Here is a 23,813-nt window from a genome sequence, read left to right as displayed (position 1 = left end):
ATCCTCAATCACAATGGCATATTGTCCCTTCACATTGTCCCACTATTCTATTGCTGTGGCTCACTGCTTCATTACAAGATTTAGCAGCTTAATCACTAATGCACCACTCTACACATCATGATGTACTAATATCCAAACTTAATCTTCTATTGTCCCTTCACAATAATGATTTTTCCATAACAATGTACTGTTTTACGGCGGGCTCTAGTGTCCCTTTACAATGCTCTTCTGCCCATCATTTAATGGTATACTGTAATCAGACATTATAATGTATCTGATAAAATACTAATTAAATTTATTTTGATTGTATGTAAATCTGAATTACCCCTGCCTTTTTTTTTTCTCTGTGTAGCTTTGCGCCTTTCCTGGAACTCACTTTGGAGACCAGACTGGCCTCGAACTCACAGAAATCCGCCTACCTCTGCCTCCCGAGTGCTGGGATTAAAGGCGTGTGCCACCACGCCCGGCTTACCCCTGCCTTTTTTAATATAACACTTTCTGAAGAGAATCTAACATGACGTAAATTGGATCATTCCATTTTACACAGACATTGTTGGTGGGATACAGAATTAAATCTGCCTCAGTCTTCCATTCCCTCAGTGTATAGAGGTTTGAATGCTTTACCTGAATTCATATAAGAACCATCCATGGCAGAGAAAGATTTGGAGCTATTGAATATATAATTTGGGCTATGGTTATATCAAAGTAAAGAATCACTTTCATAACTTCTACACAGAATTATCTTTAGAAATCAATGAGAAAATACTATTTTCCAAATCTTTTAATTCGTAAAGATATTTTTCAATAAAAATTATAAAGATGCTGAAAAATCATTGAGTAGAACTATTTTTTCCAGCAACATGAAGGACTGGGAGATGAAAATTTTCAAATGATTGATTTAAATACAGACACTTTGTGCATTTGGTTATTATATTTATGGCCCCATAGATATATAGATAAATTTGACAGAACAGACAGGAATCATTTACTGGGTATATACTGTGTTTCAAAGGTATCTTATCTTTTGCAAATTGAAAGTTCATGGTTATCCTGCAATCAGGCCATCTATTACCACCATTTTTAGATTCTCATATACTCCCTATGTGACCCTGTGTTAAATTTGGTGATTCTTCTGCAATTTTAAACTCTTTGCTAATTTAACATCTTTCAGCTCATCTGTGATCAGCAATCTTTATGTTCCTATTATAACCAAGGAACCACAAACTTCACTCATACAGGGCAGTAAATTTAATCAATGAATGTTGTGTGGGTCCATGGGCCAAATATTCTCTCTTCTCTCTCCAAATTTCCTAAGGTCTTTCTAGTCACTGAGATATTATTAAAATTAAGCCAATTATTATCCTCACAGTGACCTCTAAAGTGTTCCACAGATAAGCTGCTCTCATTTTAATTTAAAAGCTAGTGACAATTAAGCTTCATCAAGGAACTCATGAATAGGCCATAAGACACTATGGAGAGAGAGAGAGAGAGAGAGAGAGAGCAAATTGGAAGTTTCCATCAGGTTCTCCACCCCTCAAAGATCAGAGAACTCCATGGAAGAAAATAAGGAAAGATTGTAAGAGTCAGGGAATGAATGACACCAGAAGAACATGGTCCTCCAATTAAACTAAGCAGGGCTCACATGGGCTCACAGAGACTGAAATGGAAAGCATGGGGCCTGCATGGGTCTGAACCATGTTATGTAGGTTATGGCTGTTTGTTTCTGTGGGACTCCTAACAGTGGTAGTGTATGTATCTCTGACTATCGTCTGCTCTTGAGACTCTTTTCCTCTTATTGGATTGCCTTGTCTAGCTCTAATATGAGGGCTTTCGTCTTGTCTTATTGTTTTGTCCTGTTTGGGTGTCATCTCTTGGAGATCTGCTCCTTTCTGAAGAGGAAATTGAAGGGACCTGGGAGAGAAGGGAAGAAGGAGGGAGCTAGTAGGAATAGAGTGAGGGGAAACTGTGGTTGGGATGTATTGTGTGAGAGAAGAATCTATTTTCAATTAAAAAAAAAAAAGCCGGGCAGCGGTGGCGCATGCCTTTAATCCCAGCACTTGGGAGGCAGAGGCAGGCAGATCTTTGTGAGTTTGAGGCCAGCCTGGTCTACAGAGCGAGCTCCAGGAAAGGTGCAAAGCTACACAGAGAAACCCTGTCTCGAAAAATGAAAAAAAAAAGAAAAAAAGAAAAAATAACATAAAGAAAGATAATGTGCACTAAAAGACACATTATGAATTGAAATAGTGAAACCTCCTTATGGATGATGAGAAGAAACTTTTATTGGCACAGACAGATCAAATGAACACCAATATAAGATAATCAATATTGCAGAAGACATAGACATGGATTTTGATTCCCAGCACACACATAAGCAGCTCATAACCATCTGTAACTTTAGCCCTAGGAGTTCCCATGGCATATTCTGATATCTGAAGTCCTCAGGCATATATGTGGAACACAAGAATACATGAAATCAAAGCACTCATACACATAAAATTATAAAATAAATAAATAAAATTTAAAAAAAGATAATATTATCTTAAAGCCCAATTTAGAGCAATTAACTTTTCAATGTCTTCAAGGCTGAGAGAGGTAAGAAAGCTGCAGAAGAGAAGTTTAAAGGAAGCCTGAAGCTAGCTTTTGAACTTTAAAGGAAAAAGACTGTTGAAACAAAACAGACATTCAAGGTGACACCACTAATAATTAACTGTAGGAAAGATAATAAACACAGGTGCCCAAAACATACAGCAAAATTCTAATGCACACAAGATACGTTATCATGGAATTTAATGCCATTGAGAGTGTTCATGGCTAGAGAGGAAAATTCAATACCTGGCTTAACATTTCAAAGAGCATACTGATTCTGTCAGTATTTAACATAGCTGGTACCTTTAAAAACCGAAGTCCATTCTCAGCCACCCATTCCTAAAATGGCTTGATATCTATAACAACTCTGGTTAAAGTCAGTAGAAACCTTGTAGGAAGTATTCAGTATCAGAGATGTTATGGAGAACATATGTTTCAGAGAGAGCAGTCAAAAATCTACAATATCAGGAGTTAGAAAGCAGCTGACCCACCCATCATGAGTGACTAGAGGGGTTATTACTTCCTTGGAAAAAGCAATGGAATGTGTACAAATAGTAAGATGACCAGGATGAAAAGTGGAGCTTGGATATCCACGTTGCTTAAATCTCATGGTAAAATTTTAACAGATGAAGAATTTTCTTATGTATAGCAGTATTAGTTCTTGAGATAGAATCTACTCAGGGTTAAGACTGTGAACACTGTTTAGATAATAATAAAGGATTTAGGGCATTATACCTTCAGTAACCACTATCTTGATCAATTATTAGTTACCAATATCCAGGTAAAAGTGTCCACCAGCAAAGAGACCTCAAATGACTAAAGGCTAGGTTAATGATTAGGATTTCTACTAAATGAAGTATTTGAAATGAAGGAGTGGATGTTATTTTCAGATATAATGTACACATTGGATAGACTACAATGCTGTGCAATTATAAAATTTTTATGTACTGAGAACAACAAAAAAATGTGACTTGTTTTAGGGTAACAGTCTGTAAGCAAGACTGCAGTATTTTCAAGGAATTCTTGCAAAAGGGAACAGTCTAAGTATCAAAAATAAAGATGAGAGTTGATGACAGACTTCAACATAGCCTGAGGGAGAAGCAGTGAAGGTAGTACTCTCCCCATATAAGCTGCAAAAACATATGAAAGTTAGCTGTTAAAATCTTCAGGGAGACAGAAGAGACTCTGTGTCCAGCAGAAACAAAGGGAATCCCTTCAATGTCTGTGACTTCCCTCCATTACAATAAAACACAGTAACTCCACTTCTCGCCTCAACAATATAACAAGGAAAACATCTAAAGCTAACATCAGACAGTTTTGTATTTAAAATAGCACTAATAATAAAGCATAAGATGCAGGACCTATATAGAAAACAATGTCTTGATTACTGCTAAATTTTAAGATGGCTATAAGAACATTTAATTTTTAAGTTTCTTTTTATCATTATTAATTAATTAAATTAATTTATTTTGCATCCCAACTGCCATTTCCCCTCCCTCTTTGTCTCTCATTTCCTCCTCCCCTCCCCACCATATACTTTTTCTCTTGTATTTTTGTTCAGAATGGGGCAGGCTTCCCATGGGTGTCAACAAAGTATAGCATATAAAATTGAGGTAGGACTAAGCTCCTCCCCTTGTATTAAGGCTGAGCAAGGCAACCCAGTATGAGGACTAGGTTCCTGGAAGGCAGATATAGCATTAGGGCCAGGTCCTGCTTCCACTACTAGGAATCCCACAAGTACATCAAGCTACAAAACTACCACACATATGTAGAGGGCTTAGGCCAGTTGTTGCTGTTGGTCCAGAGTCTGTAAGCTCTTATGAGCCTATATCAGTTGTTTCTGTGGGGTACTTTGTGATGAGTTTGAGCACCCTGGCTCTTACAATCCTTCCTCTTTTTCTTCAACAGGATTGCCTGAGCTTGACCCAGTGCTTGACTGTGGATCTCTACATCTTTTTCCATCAGTCACTGGAGAAAGACTCTCTGAGGACAACTAGGGCAGTTAGCAATCTGATTACAAGAGATGGCCAGTTAAGGCTACCTATCATCCACTATTGCTAGGAGTCTTAGCCAGGGTCATACTTGTAGATTCGTGGGAGTTTCCTTTGCACCAGGTTTCTATCTGAACCCCAAATCCCCTCCCCATTCAAGATATTTCTTTCATTACTCTTCCCTTCCACTCACCCCTGCCAACCCAATTCCTCATTTTCCCATCCTTGCCAGTCCCCAGTCTACTTGGAAAATCTCTTCTATTTACCCTTCCCAGGGGAATCCATACATCCTTATCCTGCTTTGGGCCCTCCTCATTACCTAGCATTGCTGGGGCTGTGGTTTGTAGCATGGTTGTCTTTTACAACTAATATCCACTTATGAGTGAGCACATACCAAGTTTTTCTTTCTGGGTCTGGTTTACCTAACTCAGAATGATTTTTTTTTCTAATTCCATTCATTTACCTTCAAATTTCCTGATGTTATTGTTTTTAACTGCCGAGTAATACTCCTCTATGTCAATGTACAATATTTTAATTAATTTTTAAGTATTTTACATGCAGAAAATATATTGCTATCACATTCACTCCTTCCCCAACACCTTTTAGACCTAACCTGCACATTCCTACTCCCTCCCAATTTTGTGTTCTCTTTTTTTTATTTAATAACCAATCAAGTCCAGTTTGTGCTGCCCACATACTCATGGGTGTTGGCCACACACTGAAGATGCATGTTCTACACAGAAGGGATCACTCCCTTAAGGAAGACTGAAATTCTTGTCCCAGAACAATCAATTGTCAATAGCTCCACAGCTAGAAATGGGAGCCTGTGAGTCTCTACCCTCTCCACGCTGGCTTGATTTCCTGAAAGGATTTTCAGACAACCACAGTTTCTATGAATTAATAAGTGCATTGATCATATCACATCCAAAAGACACGGTTTCACTCTGGTTGTCCTTGATCTCTAGCTCTGAAAAAATGTTCGCCCCTCTTGGTCATTGGTTTTAAGGGAGATGATGTGATGCAGATGCTCCCTTGGAACCCGAGCACTCCACAGACCCTTTCTCTCTGCCTGTGTCAAAATACAGCAGCTTATGTTATTAAAGTGACAAATGAAAATATAGATATTATCATTTTTAAAATATCCAAACACTATGGAGATCAAAGAGAGATTTAATGGTACTTAAAATGGCAAAAACCAGAAAGAATTTTTCCGAAGGAACTAATAAATAATCTTAAATCTCAAAATAGATTCTGATGAAGACATATTCATTGAACTGGAGAAGAGGCAAAGAAAAATTATGCAAGTTCTCCCAAATACACGCACGGGGAAGGAAATGAAAATGATGCTAAAGGACATGGAGAAGTAGAGACTGGGAAGGAATGTCAAAAGATACTAGAGAGAAGTGTGAGTTCTCATTCAAGAAGAAAATGCCTGATAACTTTGTGAATTGATGTAAGGCAAAACTGTGAATTTAAAATATCACAATAAAGCACAGTTATAAACTAAATATGTCCATATGCTAGAGCAATCACTGGCAAGGAAATAAACAGGGTGGACGCATACCTCGCAAGGACTAGAAGACTGGTACAACATGTTAAAATGAAGAAGAATTTTAGGATCAGCAAAGAAAGTACAGAGATAGACAGACCAGAAAAACACAGAGCAGTATTTTACAAAGTACTAAGAGGCAGGACCTTCTGATTTCAAAATAGATCTGTATGCCTAAGTACAAATCTAATTAATCTTCAGAAGAAAATGAGGACAGTTTTAGACAAGACCATCACCATATACCATACTAAAAAATCCTGCCATAAAGACTTTAACATCAACACATAAAATAATAAGCACTGAGTGTCCTTTATAAACCCAGGCATTTAAAAATCAAGTGTAACTATACAGAGCTACATGAGCAGGACTTAAATCTTCAATTTATTTGAAAGAAAAAACAAACTTTCACTCCGGAAAAATATAATTTTTTATTTATCAAAATCGAAGTAGAACAAAATATTTTATTTATACAAAGAATAACTAATTTTTAAAAATTCAACAGTATATAGAAATACAAAGACAACTAAAAACCACAAAACATATGAGACAAAAAAAGCAGTAAAAATAAATTCAAGTATATCAATAACCACAATTGGGGGAAACATCATTAAATTCGTAGTAAATGAACAGAAATTTTCAAATGAATTTCTATGAATCCAGAGAGATATTGCTTATAGGAGTTGTATATAATAATAAAAGTGTTGATAAATATGTTAATCAAAAAATTTGAGAGTGCCTGTGTATTAAAGGGAACAGAAATTGAGGCAAAAGCCTATAATAGACACAAATAAGTTATTGACCCACTGAGAGGTGGCTCAGTGTTTAAAAGTGCCTATTGTGGCACGTATGAAAACCAGAATTCTGGTCTCAGTACCCTTGTGAAAGCTGGGATGGTACACACACATCTGTAAATCCAACACAGAGGGAGGCAGAGGCATGAGGACAGCTGGGGCTTTCTCATTGCTAGCATATTTGTGAAAGATAAACTCCATTTTCATAGAAAAACTCTGCCTTAAAAGAACAAGGCAGCAGTGACAGAGGACAATGCCCAACACCTTCTTATGATCTCTACATGCATCCACAAATACAAGAGCAAAACCAGCACACGTGCATATATACATTCCTTACATAGATAATCATGTGCATACTCATATAATATACATACACAACATATACATGTGTATATGTACATAAATTAATTAATTCAAACAAACCACCTATGAGATCTTCATTCGAAAAAGCACTACAAAGTTAGAAAATCAATAAGAGAAAAAAATACAAAAATTTGTATGATATAAAAATGAAATATCCAACTCTTAAAATGTTAATAGACTTAAACATGATGATTAAAAAAATGTGTAAACATTTTAACACATCTTTCTGAAAAATATATAGAGTGGCATTTATTAAGGCTAAAAACAATTCGAAAGACAAGAGGCTTCACTCATACTGTATATAAGAGCCACTCTTTTTATTATTAATAGGCATCTAATATACTCACAGAAGGGACTATATGGCTACATTGAGGAATAGGATACAAGAATATAAAAGGACCTGAAAACGTGTACCAATGATCAAGGCAGTGCAGAATAAGATTCCATTGAGCTGCCGGGCAGTGGTGGTACACGCCTTTAATCCCAGCACTTGGGAGGCAGAGCTAGGCGGATCTCTGTGAGTTCAAGGCCAGCCTGGTCTACAAAGTGAGTTCCAGGAAAGGCACAAAGCTGCACAGAGAAATCCTGTCTCAAAACAAACAAACAAATAAACAAACAAACAGATTCCATTGAGCCTATGAGAATGGTTTCAAAACATCAAAATCTAAGAACTCAAATAGTGGTAATTATGAAGAATTATATAATTCCTGTTGACTGTTGGCAGGCTCAGTCATTATCTTGTCCAACATGCTGACAATCAATTAAGGAATAGCCAGTTACATTGGGTGAGAGTCTCTCTTTTGTGCAAATTACACTAAAGTGTTCTCATGTATGTACACAAGGACCAAGTAGTAAGAGGCAAAAAAATAAGGGACATACAAATTTCTTTCAAATGAGTGAGAATAAATAAATTCTGCTATGATACTAAATAAACCTTAAGCTGAATAAATCACAAACAAATTAATCCAAATGGATTATGTTTTCTGAAAAATAATGAAGGATAAAAAAACATGATTATCATGTAGCTTTACAGAAGATGTCTAAGTTTTAAAACCATAGATTTTGTTTTAGACAGATGTGTAAGGCTAGTCTGGCCTTGGTCAATATCATCCTTTGCTGTTGGTTACTTGGAGAAATTATTCTAAAAATAATTCAGGTTCTATTCCTTTAAAAAGAAGTAATGGGTATTTAGGATGATAAATTGTACTCCTGTTAATTTTATGCAGAGTAAAAACACTTTTATTCTTTTATTTATTGGTATTAAGGCATATAGCTGATGACCAAGCTTAAAGGTGATATGGAGAAAACTCATCTCATGAGGAGAGAGGAAGTCTTGAACTTGTGGATTTCCCAAAGTCTACCATGATTATGTTTATAGAGTTTGGTATACTGTAAACATGGCCCCATTTGTGGTGTTACTTTAAATAATGAATTGCTCATAGTGTCTCTTCCTATGTTGCTTATTCATCTCTAAATGTATTGTCTGGTAAGATTGTATAAACCTCTATGGTTAGTTTAGGACAAGTTATGATATGGCTTCATGAATTACACAGACTGTCATTTAAATATCACAAGAAGGTTTTAATTTAAATTCACCACAATAAGTATTTTAAGTGTTTTAAAGAGAAATAAAACATAAAATAACCTAATATTGCTTCACAGCCAAGCAATGACATTCTTGTTTGAAGTGATAGGTCCTTCCACAATGACACACACAAACTTGGGAAAACAAGACTGGGGTAAGAACATTTTTGACAATCAAAAAATAAGTGTAGAAGAAAAGCATTGACTACTTTCCCAATGAGATTGACATCTGAAGATAGTGGCAGTCCATCTGTAGTGACGGATGTCATACACAGTGTGAAAAAAAGTGGGGAGAGAAGCTAGTAGGTGAGAGGCAGGCAAGTAGGGAACATATTGAAATTAAAATAATTGCCTGCAAAGGAAAAATAAATGTTTCTTAAAAAAACGTTTATCTTATATCAACATTATTTTCAAATTCTGCTGAAATAATCAGCAAAAAGTAATTATTTTCAAACATGACCATTTGACCTCACTTTGAAAGTTTGACATACATTATTTCACTGACAGTAAACTTTAAAAAAAACTAGTTATTTTGGCCAGGGTTCTCCAGAGGAACAGTACTTATAGACAGGGTCTATGGGTATATGGAAAGGGGGTTTATTTAAATAGCCTTATAGGCTGTGGTCCAGCTAGTACAACAATGGCTATCTAACAAATGGAAGTTCCAAGAGTCCAGTAATGTTCAGTTTACGAGGCTGGACATCTCAGCTGGTCTTCAGTATATGACAAAATCCCAAAGAAGTAGCCTCTAACACCAGTGAAAATGGACTTGCCAGAGAGAGAGAGAGATGGAGCACGCAAAGATTGCAAGCATTGGTCTCTCCTGTTCTACAGGCTGCCAGCAGAAGGTGTGACCCAGATTGAAGATGGATCTTTCCACCTCAAAAGTTCCACATCAAGAGTGGCTCTTCCTAATTTGAATTATTTAAGAAAAAATGCTCACAGCTGCTTGCAGCCACTTGGGTATTACTTAATTCCGATGGAGTCAAGTTGACCATCAAGAATAGCCTTCACAACTAAAATACACATTTAGGATGGAAACCTGCTGTTCTGTGTTTTAAAATATTTAAACTGATCCTCATGGCTTCATTCTTTGACTTACAGTTTCAGCATTTATTCAGACAGGTCCCCATGCAAAGGAATAATACAGTTCCTACTTTGTGGAGTAAATCATCTCCTTTGACCTTACATGGGTTCATAGGGTTGAAGTCAAGTCACCAGACTTGTGCAGTAAATACTTTTGCCCACCGAGCCTTCCCCCTGGCCCCTAAGACCATGTTTTAAATTTAAGTAAAGTTAGCAATTGTAGATCAGGGGTGGATCACTGCTTCGTATGTGTAAGAACCTTGGTGTGCAAATCCTGTAGAAGACCAAGCCAGTCAAATCCTCAGCATGGAGGGAGAGACAGCAACAAGGACCCAATCCTAAATGAGGAACTATTAACAACTGATGACTCCTGGATAATGACTGTCAGTTTTCTTTAAGGATGTGGCCTCTGAAAGGCTACCTCTGGTCTAGATGATGGTCCTACAACAGTAACATGTTGGTAGTACTAAGTGAACTCAGTGTATTAAAAAAACAAAACACAAAAATCTAGGAAAATAATAGGGGGCATACGGGTTGAATCAGGAGGTAATGATGGATACCTTGATCAAAACACATTATATGCATGTGGGAAATTCTCAACACTGAAAATGGTATTCAAAAATTAACAATAAAGATGGAGAAATGGAAGAGATCTACATGAACATCCTGGACATGAGTGGGGGTAATGAAGGGCAAGAGTCAAGGGAAAGAGAGCTGGGGGAGGGGGAGATCCCAGCTGGATCAACAACAGAGAGGGAGAACAGGGAATAGGAGACCATGGTAAATGAAGACCACATGAGAATAGGAAGAAGCAAAGTGCTAGAGAGGCCCACAGAAATCCACAAAGATACCCCCACAACAGACTGCTGGCAACGGTCGAGAGACAGCCCGAACTGACCTACTCTGGTGATGAGATGGCCAAACACCCTAATTGTTATGCTAGAAACCCCATCCAACGACTGAGGGATATGGATGCAGAGATCCATGGCTAGGCCCTGGGTGGAGCTCTGGGAGTCCAATTAGCGAGAAAGAGGAGGGTTTATATGAGCGAGAATTGTTGAGACCAAGGTTGGATAAAGCACAGGGACAATTAGCCAAACGAATGGAAACACATGAATTACGAACCAATGGCTGAGGGGTTCCCAACTGGATCAGGCCCTCTGAATGGGTGAGACATTTGATTGGCCTGATCTGTTTGGGAGGCATCCAGGCAATGGGACTGGGTCCTGTGCTCATTGCATGAGTTGGCTGTTTGAAACCTGGGGCCTATGCTGGATTGCTTGGCTCGGCCTGGGAGGAGGGGACTGGACCTGCCTGGAATGAGTCTACCAGGTTGATCTCAGTCCTCAGGGGGAGGCTTTGCCCTGGAGGAGGTGGGAATGGGGGGTGGGCTAGGGGGAAGGTGAGGGGGTGGGAGGGGGGAGAACAAGGGAATCCGTGGCTAATATGTAGAACTGAATTGTATTGCAAAATAAAAAAAGAATAAAACAATACCCAAAGTATAAATTTATTCCATGCAAGTTTGAATTTCCCATTTAAAATATCAAATGTAAGTCAAAAGACAGATAGTAAAGTACCACAAGTGAGCAGGCAAAAATAGATTGTTCAACTGGGAGATTTTGACCCTAGTACTTGTGAGTTCTAACTTATAGCTGAAATTATCCAAAGGGACACTTTAGAAACAGATGCTTGGGTTGATCACAAGATACACAGGATAAACATAGTGTCAGAAAAAAATGGAGAACACATTGGGCAGGCCATTAAACATAAATGAAGATAAAATATGATGTTTCCAATAGAGGGTCTCATGAGAGGGGAGAAGGAAGGAAGAGTTTTTGGAGAGGGGAGAAGGAAAGAAAGTAAGAATAAGAGCAATTTCCGGAGACCTACGGCTGACTTCAATCTAGTGGACCTTGCTCGCATTTCCATGACCACATTTTAATTCTTATTTACCCATCTTCAGGTGATATCATTAAAATCATGAAGAGATCATGGCTGTGTTAGAACATAAAATTCCATCACCTGAGAAAACCACCATGAAATATCATCATTGTCTTATTTGTTTATTCATTATGTGGAGAAATCATTCAGTAAAACCCACTTATCTAGCTAGCATATTTCTGGTCACAGAGAGACAAGAAAGTCAAGTTGAGACCAAAATATCAAAGCTATTGATGGAGATGGTGCAAGGACATTATTTGGTTCCTGAGACACACATCCACTGTTTGAGTGAACTTTGAAAATAATTTACATGATTTTTATTTAACAATAATTCAAAACATTTTCATTCATGCCTTATAGTTTGACATGAGTGTCCATCTCATGCCATATTTCAATCTGACAAAGCAGAGAGTACATATTTTATGATCTTTCATAATTTGACCATCTAGTTTTTTAAAAAAATTAAAATAAGCAAGGAAACAAATAACTAAATCATAAAATACTTTCAACTTTTATTTCTTAATCAGCTGATGATATTATTTAATTCTTTGATTAATTCTGTCTTCTGCAATCTTTAGTTTCATTCAAAGACAATTTAGTCACTAATCAATGCTCTGTTTCAAACATGAGTACACACTTCCACAAACACACACAGATACAGAGGCACCCTCATGATTGTCATCATCATGAATCTAGGATTTCTACCTGGGAACTCCTACAGCTGGTAAATACCTTCAGTGAAGAGGCTGGAAATACTATTTACAAAAAAATCAGTAGTCCACCTATATACAAATGAAAAACAGGCTGAGAAAGAAATCAAGGAAACAGCACCCTTTACAATCCTCAAATAATATCTTGGGGTAACTAACCAAGCAAGTAAAAGACCTGTATGATAAAAAACTTCAACTGTTTGAAGAAGATATCAGAAGAATGAAAGATCACCCATGATGATGGATCAGTAGGATTAACATAGTTAAAATGACCATCCTACCAAAAGCAGTCTACAGATTCAAGGCAGTCCTCATCAAAATTACAACACAAATCTTTACAGATCTTGAAAGAAAATATTCAACTTCATATGAAAAAAAAAAAAAACCAGGAAAGCTAAAAACAATCCTGTTAATAAAGGAACTTCTGCAGGTATCACCATCCCTGACTTCAAGCTCTATTGCAGAGATATAGTAATAAAAACAGCATGGTATTGGCATAAAAACACACAGGTGGATCAATGGAATCAAATCAAAGACTGTGACATAAATCCACGCACCTATGAACACCTGATGTTTGACAAAGAATTCAAAATTATACAATGGAAAAAAAAGCATCTGTAACAAATAGTGCTAGTCTAACTGGTTGTCAGTGTTTAGAAGAATGTAAAGAGATCCATATCCATCATCCTGCACAAAACTCAACCCGAAGTGGATCAAAGACCTCAACCTGATAAAAAAAGAAAGTGGGGAACAGTCTTGAAAATAATGGCACAGGAGACAACTTCCTGAACAGAATACCAATAGTGCAGGCACTAAGATCAACAACAAATAAGACTTCATGAAACTGAAAAGCTTCTGTAAAGCAATGGATACCACCAATAGGACAAAATGGCATCCTATAGAATGGAAAAAGATTTTCAGCAACTCCAATTCTGACAGAGGGCTAATGTCCAAAATATATAAAGAATTCAAGAAACTAGACATCAACAAACTAAATAATCCAATTTTAAAATGGGGTTAAGATTTAAATAGAGATTTGTAAACAGAGGAATCTCAAATGGCCAAGAAACACTTAAAGAAATGTTCAACATCCTTAGCCATCAGGAAATGAAATCAAAATGACTTTGAGATTCCATCTTACACCTTTCAGAATGGCTAAGATCAAAACCACAAGTGACAGCTCCTCAGAAAATTGCTAATCTATCTACCTCAAATATATATACCCAAAGGATGCTCTATCCTATCACAAGGACACCTGCTCAACTATGTTCATAGCAGTTCTATTTACTGAAAACAACCTAGATGTCCCTCAACCAAAGAATGGATAAAGATAATATGGTATATTTACACAATGGAAAATTACTAAGTTGTTAAAAACAATGACATCCTGAAACTTGCAGGCAAATGGATGGAAGTTGAAAAGAATCGTCCTGAATGAGGTAACCCAGACCCAGAAAGACTGTAGCTAAAAGTTTTCCTGTGCCCCACCTGGCCTGTGGTCAGGACAAATCTCTCTCATCTTCCAGTCCTGCAGCCACTCAGACACAAATAAACATACACAGGCTTATATTATTTTTAAACTATGGCTATAGCAGCCTCCTTGTTATCTAGTTCTTATATCTTAAATTAATCCGTTTCTATAAATCTATACTTTGACATGTGGCTTGTGGCTTATTAGTACTTTACATCTTGCTTCTCCTGCTGGCAGCTAGCAGTGTCTCCTTGGTTCTGTCTTTCTCCTCCTCTCTATCTGTTTGGTTATCTGCCTGCCTCTAAGCTGCCCTGCCATAGACCAATTTATCAACCAATCAGAGCAACATATTTTCACAGCATACAGAAAGACATCCCCCATCAAAAGACAAACAATGGAATCAAATCAAAGACTGGTATGTACTCATTTATAAATGGATATTAGCTGTGAAGTGAAAAATAGTCAAGCTACAGTCATAGACCTAGAGAGGTCAAGTAATGATGAAGGCTTAAGGGGGGACACAAGGAACTTCCTGGGAAGAGGAAGTAAAATAGATTTCAAGATTTTACTGGAGTAGATAGGGATGGGAACAGGAAGGATCAGTTGGTGGACAGGGAGAAATATTTGGAGAAATAGCTGGAATTGGAGGTTATTTGGGAGGTAAAGTAGAAACCTAGTGCAGTGGAAACTGTGGAATCTGTGAGAGTAACCCGAGCAAAGACTCCTAGTAATAGAGGGCACAGAACAGGCCAGCCATCTTCTGTAACCAGGCAAGGCCTCAGGTGGAGGGATTCAGACACCAAACCCAATCACAAAACCTTTGACCTACAGCTTGTCCAACCAATGGGAGCTGATGCAGAGTCCCTCAGCCAAACATTAAATGAATCTTGGGGAGTTCTGCCAAAGAGGAGAAGGGAGAACCTGAGCAACTAGAAGGGTTAGGGACACCAAGAGAACATGGCCCACAGAACCAATTCACCTGGAACTCATGGTAGCTCACCGAGACCAGGGAGCCTATAGGGGTCTGGCCTAGGTCCTCTGCATATATGATGTGACTGAAGAGCTTGATGTTCTCATGGGATTCCTAACAGTGTGAGCTGGGGAAAGGCTGTCTCTGACTCTTTTCTCTGCCCTTTTCCTACAATTGGGTGGCCTCATTCAGTCTTGATGTGATGGTATATGCCTAGTCTTACTATAACTTCTTATGCTGTGTTTGAATGATTTCCCCGGGAGGCCTGTTCTTTTCTGAGAGGAAGGGAAACCTGAGGGAAAGAGGAGGTGGGGGTGGAGACCAGAGGGAGGGCAGGGAGGGAAAACTGGTCAGGATATTAATGTGAGGGAATATAATAAAATTTAATATTAATGTGAGAGAATAATAATAAAAAAATGATGTACCACATGTCTTTCAGAAATACAGTAAAATATACTTCCCAGGAGAATGTCAGCCTTAGTGTTTTGTGAAATGTACTTAGGGAAGTGGTGTATATAACCACTGAATTGCCTTCATCATGTGTTAATAATTTGATTAATTAAATGACTACAGATCCTGAGTGCTTAGGACTCAAATCCATGAACTGTGATCTACGTATACTTGGCTAGACTTTTATAGTCACCACAGACTATGTAATCACTATAGACTATAATCACTAGACTCTATAAACATCAAACCTCACATCTTAATGTTCTCTTCATGTCACTTTGCCAGGCTTTCTGGATTTAATTCTTTCCTCCAGTTCTCTCTAAATATATCACTAAGTTGCTAAAGTGGTCTTCAGCTTTTAGGTCCAGAAAAAAATTGAGTGGTAGATTGAAGCGAGGGAAGATGGAGCAAAGGAGGGGAAAGTGGAGGAGAAGGAAGTGGCTGCACATAATGTGAGTCCGTAGTCAAGGCTATAATTTTATATATCCACAGGTACCAGGCATTTAACTAGCAACTGCCATTTCCAAGTCTGAGCATTGGTTTATTGGAGTCACAGTGATTTTTCTTTATGTAGCTCAAAATAAATCTCATTAATTGCAATGCCCTCAATCAACCTTTCCAACTCCCACTATTGGTAAGGACATGAACACAGTATAACACTTCCTTATCACAGAAACTATTAGGGTATGAAAGTTACACAGTGCCCTGTCAGCTTAGCCATCACAGACATCACTAAGGGACTGGACTGTGAAAAGTTGGGATATCTTCACTCTATATAAAAATGGCATTCCTCATTGCAGAAAGCATCTCAGTTCTGTTGTCTCCAGCTGGGAAGACAAAAAGTGTAACAGCACTTTTCACCTGCATTTAAAACAATCCCAGCAACTTGGAGTTTAAGGGAAAGATTTGACTTTTAAGTACTGTCTCAAGGCTTCGGAACTATGTGGGAAAGAAAAATGCCCATAGTGAGCATATATCTGAGACAATAAGCGGGTCCCTAGAAGAAAAGAAAGGAAGAAATGACATCATGGAGTTGGGTAGGCAGGAATTATTTAGAAATGTTTTGTAATTAAGATGTTCTGCATTGCTCAGAGTGAAGGAAAACTTCAGGAAGAGAGGAATGTTGTTACAGATCTCTGTAAATGTCTTCTGGAATGATATTGAGGAATAGTTATCACAGAAAATAAGTAAACATGGTTCCTTTTACTTATATTTTTCATGTTTGTGACAGTTTGCTTCATGGCTTTAATGAGGTTATAATAAAATATATATCAAATTAGAATTTAAAATTAGACAAAGAATCAAGTGTGTTCCTTCTTGCCTGTAATCCAGGCAACAATAGGCTAAGGCAAGGGGATCATGGGTTTGAAACTATCCTGGGCTATAGAACAAGACCCTGGTTCAAGAAAGAGACAAAAAAGTAAGATATCTAAAGAGAAAATTTTCAGAATACGATACACAAAGGTCTCACACATGCATAAGAAAAAAATTTACTACCCACCAGGGAAATACTAATTATAACCATATTGAGATATAACATCTAAACAAAAAAAGACCACTCAAAGTATTAAAAACAACAAATTTTGTAAAAGTGAGAAAAGCGAATATCTGAGTATGGAAGCATGGAAAATGATTGGTCAATAAGCCCTACATTAAAGACATGGAGCAGTAAATATACAAATTAAACACATATTAAAGATCAATATAAACTTCTGTTTGATCTGGAAAATTCACTGCTGAGCATATTTCCAAAGGGACTAAAATCAATGTGTGAATGAGGCATCTGAACTCCTATGCTTAATGTAGTGTTATTCACAATAGCCAAGAAATGAAAACAACATAAGTGTTCATAACAGAGGAAAACATTAAGAAAATGTAGTGTACAAACTACAAACACACACATGCCCCCCCCACACACACACACACGGAGAGAGAGAGAGAGAGAGAGAGAGAGAGAGAGAGAGAGAGAGAGAATTTACCCATTTCAAAAAAAAAAGGAAATGTCTAAAATGTCTGTCTTTTATGATAATATGAATGGAACTGAAGTGATAATGTTAATTGAACTTAGTCAGACTTGGAAGACAGCAACTACAAAAGATTGAAACAAAATTTTTACTAGAGTTGAGTAAAAGAGATATTGGGAGGATGGAGTTGGTTTGATTAATGCAGAGAAATTTAGTTTTGAGTATAACATTTTGGTATCTTTTCTTTTCAAAGTGGCATGACAAAAAAAAGACATCTATGTAGTTCAAATTTTAGGAAAGGAGAGAAGAAATGAACATGAAAGTTTTCAGTTAAAAGACACGATAAATGGGTAAGGAGATAGGTATGTTGTCTGATTCAAACATCTTATCAAGTATACATGTTTAGAAATACACAGGGTATCCAAGTTACAGACATTTGTGTTTTGATAGTTTAGCCCAGGGTATCCAAGTTATAGACATTTGTGTTTTGATAGTTTAGCCCAAATGGATTTAATTTTAAATAGGGTTCTAAGATCGTAAATGTGATGATTTGTGGTGATGCAGGGATTTGAGCGAGCTGACTTGGTTTCTTTTCTTTTCTTTTTCCTCTTTTCTTTTCTTTTCTTTCTTTCAGGAATAAGATACCTAGGTAACTTCTGAAAGTACAGAGCCTGTGGCTGGGGCAATGGCTGTAGCATAATCATCATGTGATTGTCTTGAGCCTACTCTGACAGCCAGTGACAACCAAAAGAAACATCATCTTTCTCTAATCATGCCACACATGCAGTAAGACTCTCTTTCCATATAGAAGAAAGAAATTCCTTGAGCTCCAGACTTGCACTAAATTTTGGCTTCTTCTCTTGTTAAGGGAGAGCTTTGAAATCACTTAAGATTTAGAGATTGGCCATCCTCATGCTGAATACAAAGACCAACTAGAATCTTGCAGAGATAGTGAACGAGGGAAGACAGTTCTTCAGCGGTATACCTGCTGGGAAATTGCTTATGATCCTGTCCATAATACTGCCACCCGCTCTCCTCTGAGCAAATCTAATTATACTCCATGGGACAACAACAACAACAAAGAATAGAAGTATAAGGGACACGTATTTGGAAAATGAAAGACAAAGGTGGGCAGGAAACAAGAAAGAGTACAGGGGGTGAATGTGATCAAAATGCATTAGAAACATATTGGCTGGAGTGGTTAATAGCACTTGATGTTCTTGCAGAAGATCTGAATTTGGTTCTCAGCACTCTCCTCTTATCTTACAACCACCCATAACTCAAGTCCAAGGAAATAAGAATCCCTCTTCTGACCATCAGCAACACCAAGCATGCACATGGAACACATGTACACATGCTGATAAAACACTGATACATATAAACTAAAATAAAAATATCTAAAGTATTACATATATTCATGTATGAAGCCTGTTATTTTGTAAACTATATGCTAATAAAACAACTTCTAAAATAATAAAGGAATTATTTTGAACTCAGACAGATGTTACCTGACTCAAATTTTATTATGTGGCTCTATCAAATACTATGATGCCTCTTAACAAAATGAAATTTCTTATGATTTAATTCACATAGTATTGTTGAAGTAAGTGGGGCTCTAAGGCTAAGTTTTTTGAAATAAGAGAACATTAAAAAAGAAGACTGTATTCCACAACAACCTCAATTCATGCTAGTTTGATGTATTTCAAATTCTATTTAAAGAAAACAGAGAGCTAGAGGAACATAGCACATTGCTACGCATTGCTCTTGGTGGCATGACCTAAATATTATAACTAAGAAAACTCAAAAATAACCTCATTTAAAATCATTTCAGGAAGTAACACAGGACATGATAACACTAGAGAAAGCAGGTTGCACACATAAAGGATATAGGAAAACCTTAAAACAATACAAAGCAGCATTTGCCGTTGTAATGAGAAACTTACACAAGGGTCAACAGTTCTAAACAGGCTCATTCACAAAGTGAGTAAATGCTGTATTTTCAACAGAACAGGTGGACCACGAAATTGCACTGTACTAAACAATGAGATGATTCAAAAGTTGGTGCCAGAGACAAGATAATTAGATTAATTAGATTCAAAGTTTTGTTTCATTATTCATGTGTGTGTGTGTGTGTGTGTGTGTGTGTGTGTGTGTGTGTGTGTGTGTATGAGAGTACAGTGCCCACAGAGGCCAGAAGAAAGTACTGTATTCCCTATGCTGGAGATACAGGCAGTTGCGAGTCACTGGACATAGGAGTTGGTGATATAGCTCAGGTCCTCCGCATACTTGCTAAATAAAACAAGGCTGTTCTGTTTCATTCACTTAACCATTATGAGTTAAAAAAAGAAACTGTCTCCTCCATGGATAACCTCAGGACTTGAGCAATAAGGAATATCAGTGCAGAACACATGTGGAGGAGACAAATTCCAAATGTGAACACTCCCCACTGTGCTTGAGGAATGGCTCAACTTTAGGTTTTAAATTCCGCATGATAAATCCATCCTCTGGGCCAATTTATGCTGATGTAAAATAAGCTGACATGTTATAGCAACCTGAAACTCCACGTTTGCAGTGGTTGGTCCCTTAATGAATAGAGAAAGAAATTTATGTCAAGTTACAATGAAGTAACATGAAGAAGAAAATCAAACTATAGCAAGAAAGAGAGAGCAATAAAAATGTTCTGTCCACGTAATGAAGTGACAGAAGCACGAGATGGACTATAGGAGCTTGTCAGACTCCATTCTGAACCTGAAGAATATAAAAGTCTCTGGTGGAAGACAGTTTCTTAGAAGAAAGGGCTCCATTTGTCTTGTAAACTCTGAAAGGACCAGTGAGACCATAAGCTACACACACTTACGTGAGGACAAGTCCATTTAATTAAAGGTATCGATGAGATACAGATAGAAATGGGACAATTTTTTTTCTGACAGTCTAAAAAAAACATATTTATCTTGCCTGAATTCCTTTTTCATTTCCACATGCTGAATGCAGAGGGCTAGTATAAGACAGGGAAATGATTCTCAAATTTACTGGGGATCAGAATCAACTAGTCAGGGGTAGATAGACTTCTGAACTACTATCATCTCTCATCAGTACACCTGGGATTAAGTCCCTTGAACACATTTACCAAGTTCCCAGATGATACTGGTGCTGTTGGTCAAAGGACTGCTATCTGAGTGATAAGCAAGTTACATGGTAAAGAGTCTAGTATCCTTAATCCAGTGTACACAAGTACAACCTTCAGATCATAAATGTATACTATATGTACTGTATGTATAATTTTATAAATTGTGGGGTATGTTTGTCATAGCACCTAGAATCACCCTAAATAAATGTAGAAGGGATGTTCTGGCATGATATGAGAATTGAATGGGGATTTTATAGAAACATAAGAGTTGTTTTTAGAATAAAGAGGAAGAAATGAAATCAATAAATAAGCGTGGGTTTAAAGAATGGATTGGTCATGAGGTGGTGCTGAGGATACCAGAGCTGTTGAGGTATGCCAGAAGGAAATGGACTTATTGGATAAAATGATGTACATTAGGATGTACTAAGATCTAGTCTTATCCATACATAACCTTCATTGATTAACTGTGTAGGTATGTGTGTGTGTATGTGAATGTGTGTGAATGTGTGTGTGTGTTTTCACACCCTCCACAACATTCCTGTGGATGTCAGAGGAAAACTTGTGGGAGTCAGTTCTCTTCTTCTATCATGTGGGTTTCAGGATTAAACTCAGGTCATTAGCCTCAGTAGTAAGTATCTTTATCTGATTACCATCTTGTTGACCTAAAAGCAAGTTATTAAATAGTGTCATAGAACTTAATTATGACACACAAAATTTACCACCAGGGTGACCATGTAAGAAGTTCCTTGATTCATAAGAATCTAGTATCTCCTCTATACAGCAATAATACTTTCTGATATTATAAGGCTTACAAATAAGCATTCATGGGAAATAAGCAGCCTGAGCTTTGCTGTGACCCAACTGTAACCCTCAGTTTTAAGACCAGAATTGAGACACAGGAGAAGGAGAGGAAAAAAGTCCTGAAGGCATTGTCTAAGACATACTGTGAGACTATGTTACCTACTGTGTGTGTTGGAGATGGGACAAACAGAACTGACCACAGTATTTCTAAGCCTTTATTAATGAAGGTGCAGTAGAGACAGAACAGCTGAAGATGGGATAAATGATGAAAATCACTGCAGTTGTTTTCTTATTTCTGTTTGGTTACCTTGATTCTAAGGTAGATCTAAAGAAGCCTTAAAATTTGGGCTGCTAGGACATTTGGAAACCACAGAATTCTAATTATGACAGTGACAATAAACTATAAAATGAATATGGTTGACATACCAGCCTTGAAAAAATATTCACACTAGTAAAATCAAGACAACCTGTGTGATAGTTACAGTTCTTCCAAATTTAATTTAATTTTTGTGGAATATTTTCCTAATCAAGCTGACTCCCAATCAAATTTGCAACACCTGCAAACATCTCAAGAGATTCCAGAAGAGTTTATTAAATATATCATGTTGAATTCACCTATGGTACACAGAATTTTCTAAGCTTCTACTTGCGCAAGAAAATAGAGTGTAATGGAGATGTAGACATGGAGTCTTAAACTGTAAGGGTCTTAAGAAGAATGCTTGAAACATTTTCTAATGTATTATGATAGCTCAACAGCCTCCACACTCCATTTAAATCATAGAGCACCCTTTTCTCTAAACACACTTGAAGGGACTGCAGTGATATTTTTGCCATTTTCTTGATTTCACTAAGTAATCTGGATTGACTGAAAACTTGGGTGCACTTAAAACACTACAAATCCTCAAGGGCATCTTCTCCATGTGGGTGCTCTGTTGATTTTTAATAGTGCTTTTTCTCTATCATCAATCTGTCAGAGTTTCTTCTGGTTTCTTTTCAGAGAGTGCAGGTTCAGCAAAGAGGCCTCACCTTATCAAAACTTATGTCAAAAGTACTCAACTAGTTCCAAGGGCTATCTTGAAGGTCAAGACCTCTTCTATGCTCAGGGTCTTTCTGGGCATCAGATCTCACCCTCATTCTAAGCTTACATCAGAATAGATACACTACATGCATATCATTAAGATATGAAATCACAAAGAATTGGAACAGATGTTTATAGGAAGGAAATATAGTCTGTGCTCTTAACCTACTCATAATACAGTTGGTAGTAGATGTTATTACTGCTATTTATTTTGTACAGGAATGGAGAGAAGGCTCAGGAGTTAAGAGCAATGTCGGCCTTTCTAGAGGATGAGGGTTTGCTTCCCAGATCCCATATGGTAGCTCACAACACTTCTAGGAGATCCAATATTATTTTCTGGCCTCCATAGGTACCACACATGCAGATGTCTTAGGAAGCATTGGTTGAACACTTGGGAACATTTAAAACACTCACAGTTCCTCAAGGAGATTCTCTCTAGGAGGGTGAGTGTTCTGTGATTTTTAATAGTGTTTTTCCTCCATAGCCAGTCTGTCAGAAGTCAGGCATAGCACTAATAAATTAAATTAGTAATTAAAAATCAACACAGAGATAGAAATACTGAAGGACACATGAGTCATGATCACCTACCTTCATTGGAAAAGTAAATGAAAATGTGCTTCTCTCTTTTTCCCTTCACAACTGTACCTTTCTATCCAGACATTTCAGGGAATAACTGTTTCCTTAGCATCTCCCTGGATTGTGATTGTTTTCACAAGGAAGTTATTCAGTAAAGAAATCTAAGAAGTGTCCCTGGTGCAAAGAACTGGCCTTCAGAATTTCAGTCCTTAGCTTAAGATGAAGAGAAAGAAGGGCGGGATAAGAGTCAGACTCTGTTGGCTACTTTCTGTGACAGATATGTGCTTCTCCATCTATCCTCAGACAACTCCTAACATTCACAAAATTCAACATTTGGAAAACCAAGCTGTGGTAAAGAGCTGCTGAAGGCTCACTGGAACTGACACTGTATAGACTCCCCTATTCATAGCATAATTCCAGAATGTGATCCCTGTCCAATGCTGAAATTACCTGGCCACACAGGTGACTTTATAAGTTCACTTTATAAGTACTGTTTCACTCAATGCTGGTCATCAGTGGCTAATTAAATAAAGTGCAATGTGCATCTTCACCATCTATCTGACAGCTTCATAAATGGCTCTGCTAGTGCCCAGCTATTCGCTTATAGCTTTGAAAACTTGTTTTCAGATTGTGAAAGTGAGAGGATAGGGGTTTTTAATATATAATTTCTTCTCTGTAATAATACTGCTTACCAGGTATATTTTCTGCTTAGAAGCCACAGCTGTGCCATTAGAGCAATACACCAATATTTAAAAACAATTACTTGTACATAATC

At 37.4% G+C, this 23,813-nt stretch overlaps 1 protein-coding gene across 1 annotated transcript in view; it reads right to left on the bottom strand.

Moving 5' to 3' along the window:
* The window catches only part of Grm7 (glutamate metabotropic receptor 7), an 837,060-nt gene that overhangs the window by 332,207 nt on the left and 481,040 nt on the right, over window positions 1–23,813 (bottom strand). The window lies entirely within an intron of this gene.

The sequence above is a fragment of the Peromyscus eremicus genome, chromosome 3, assembly GCF_949786415.1.
Source record: "Peromyscus eremicus chromosome 3, PerEre_H2_v1, whole genome shotgun sequence".
Classification (NCBI taxonomy): domain Eukaryota; kingdom Metazoa; phylum Chordata; class Mammalia; order Rodentia; family Cricetidae; genus Peromyscus; species Peromyscus eremicus.
The sequence above is the reverse complement of the archived record's forward strand: the minus strand, read 5'-3'. Positions and strand labels throughout refer to the sequence as shown.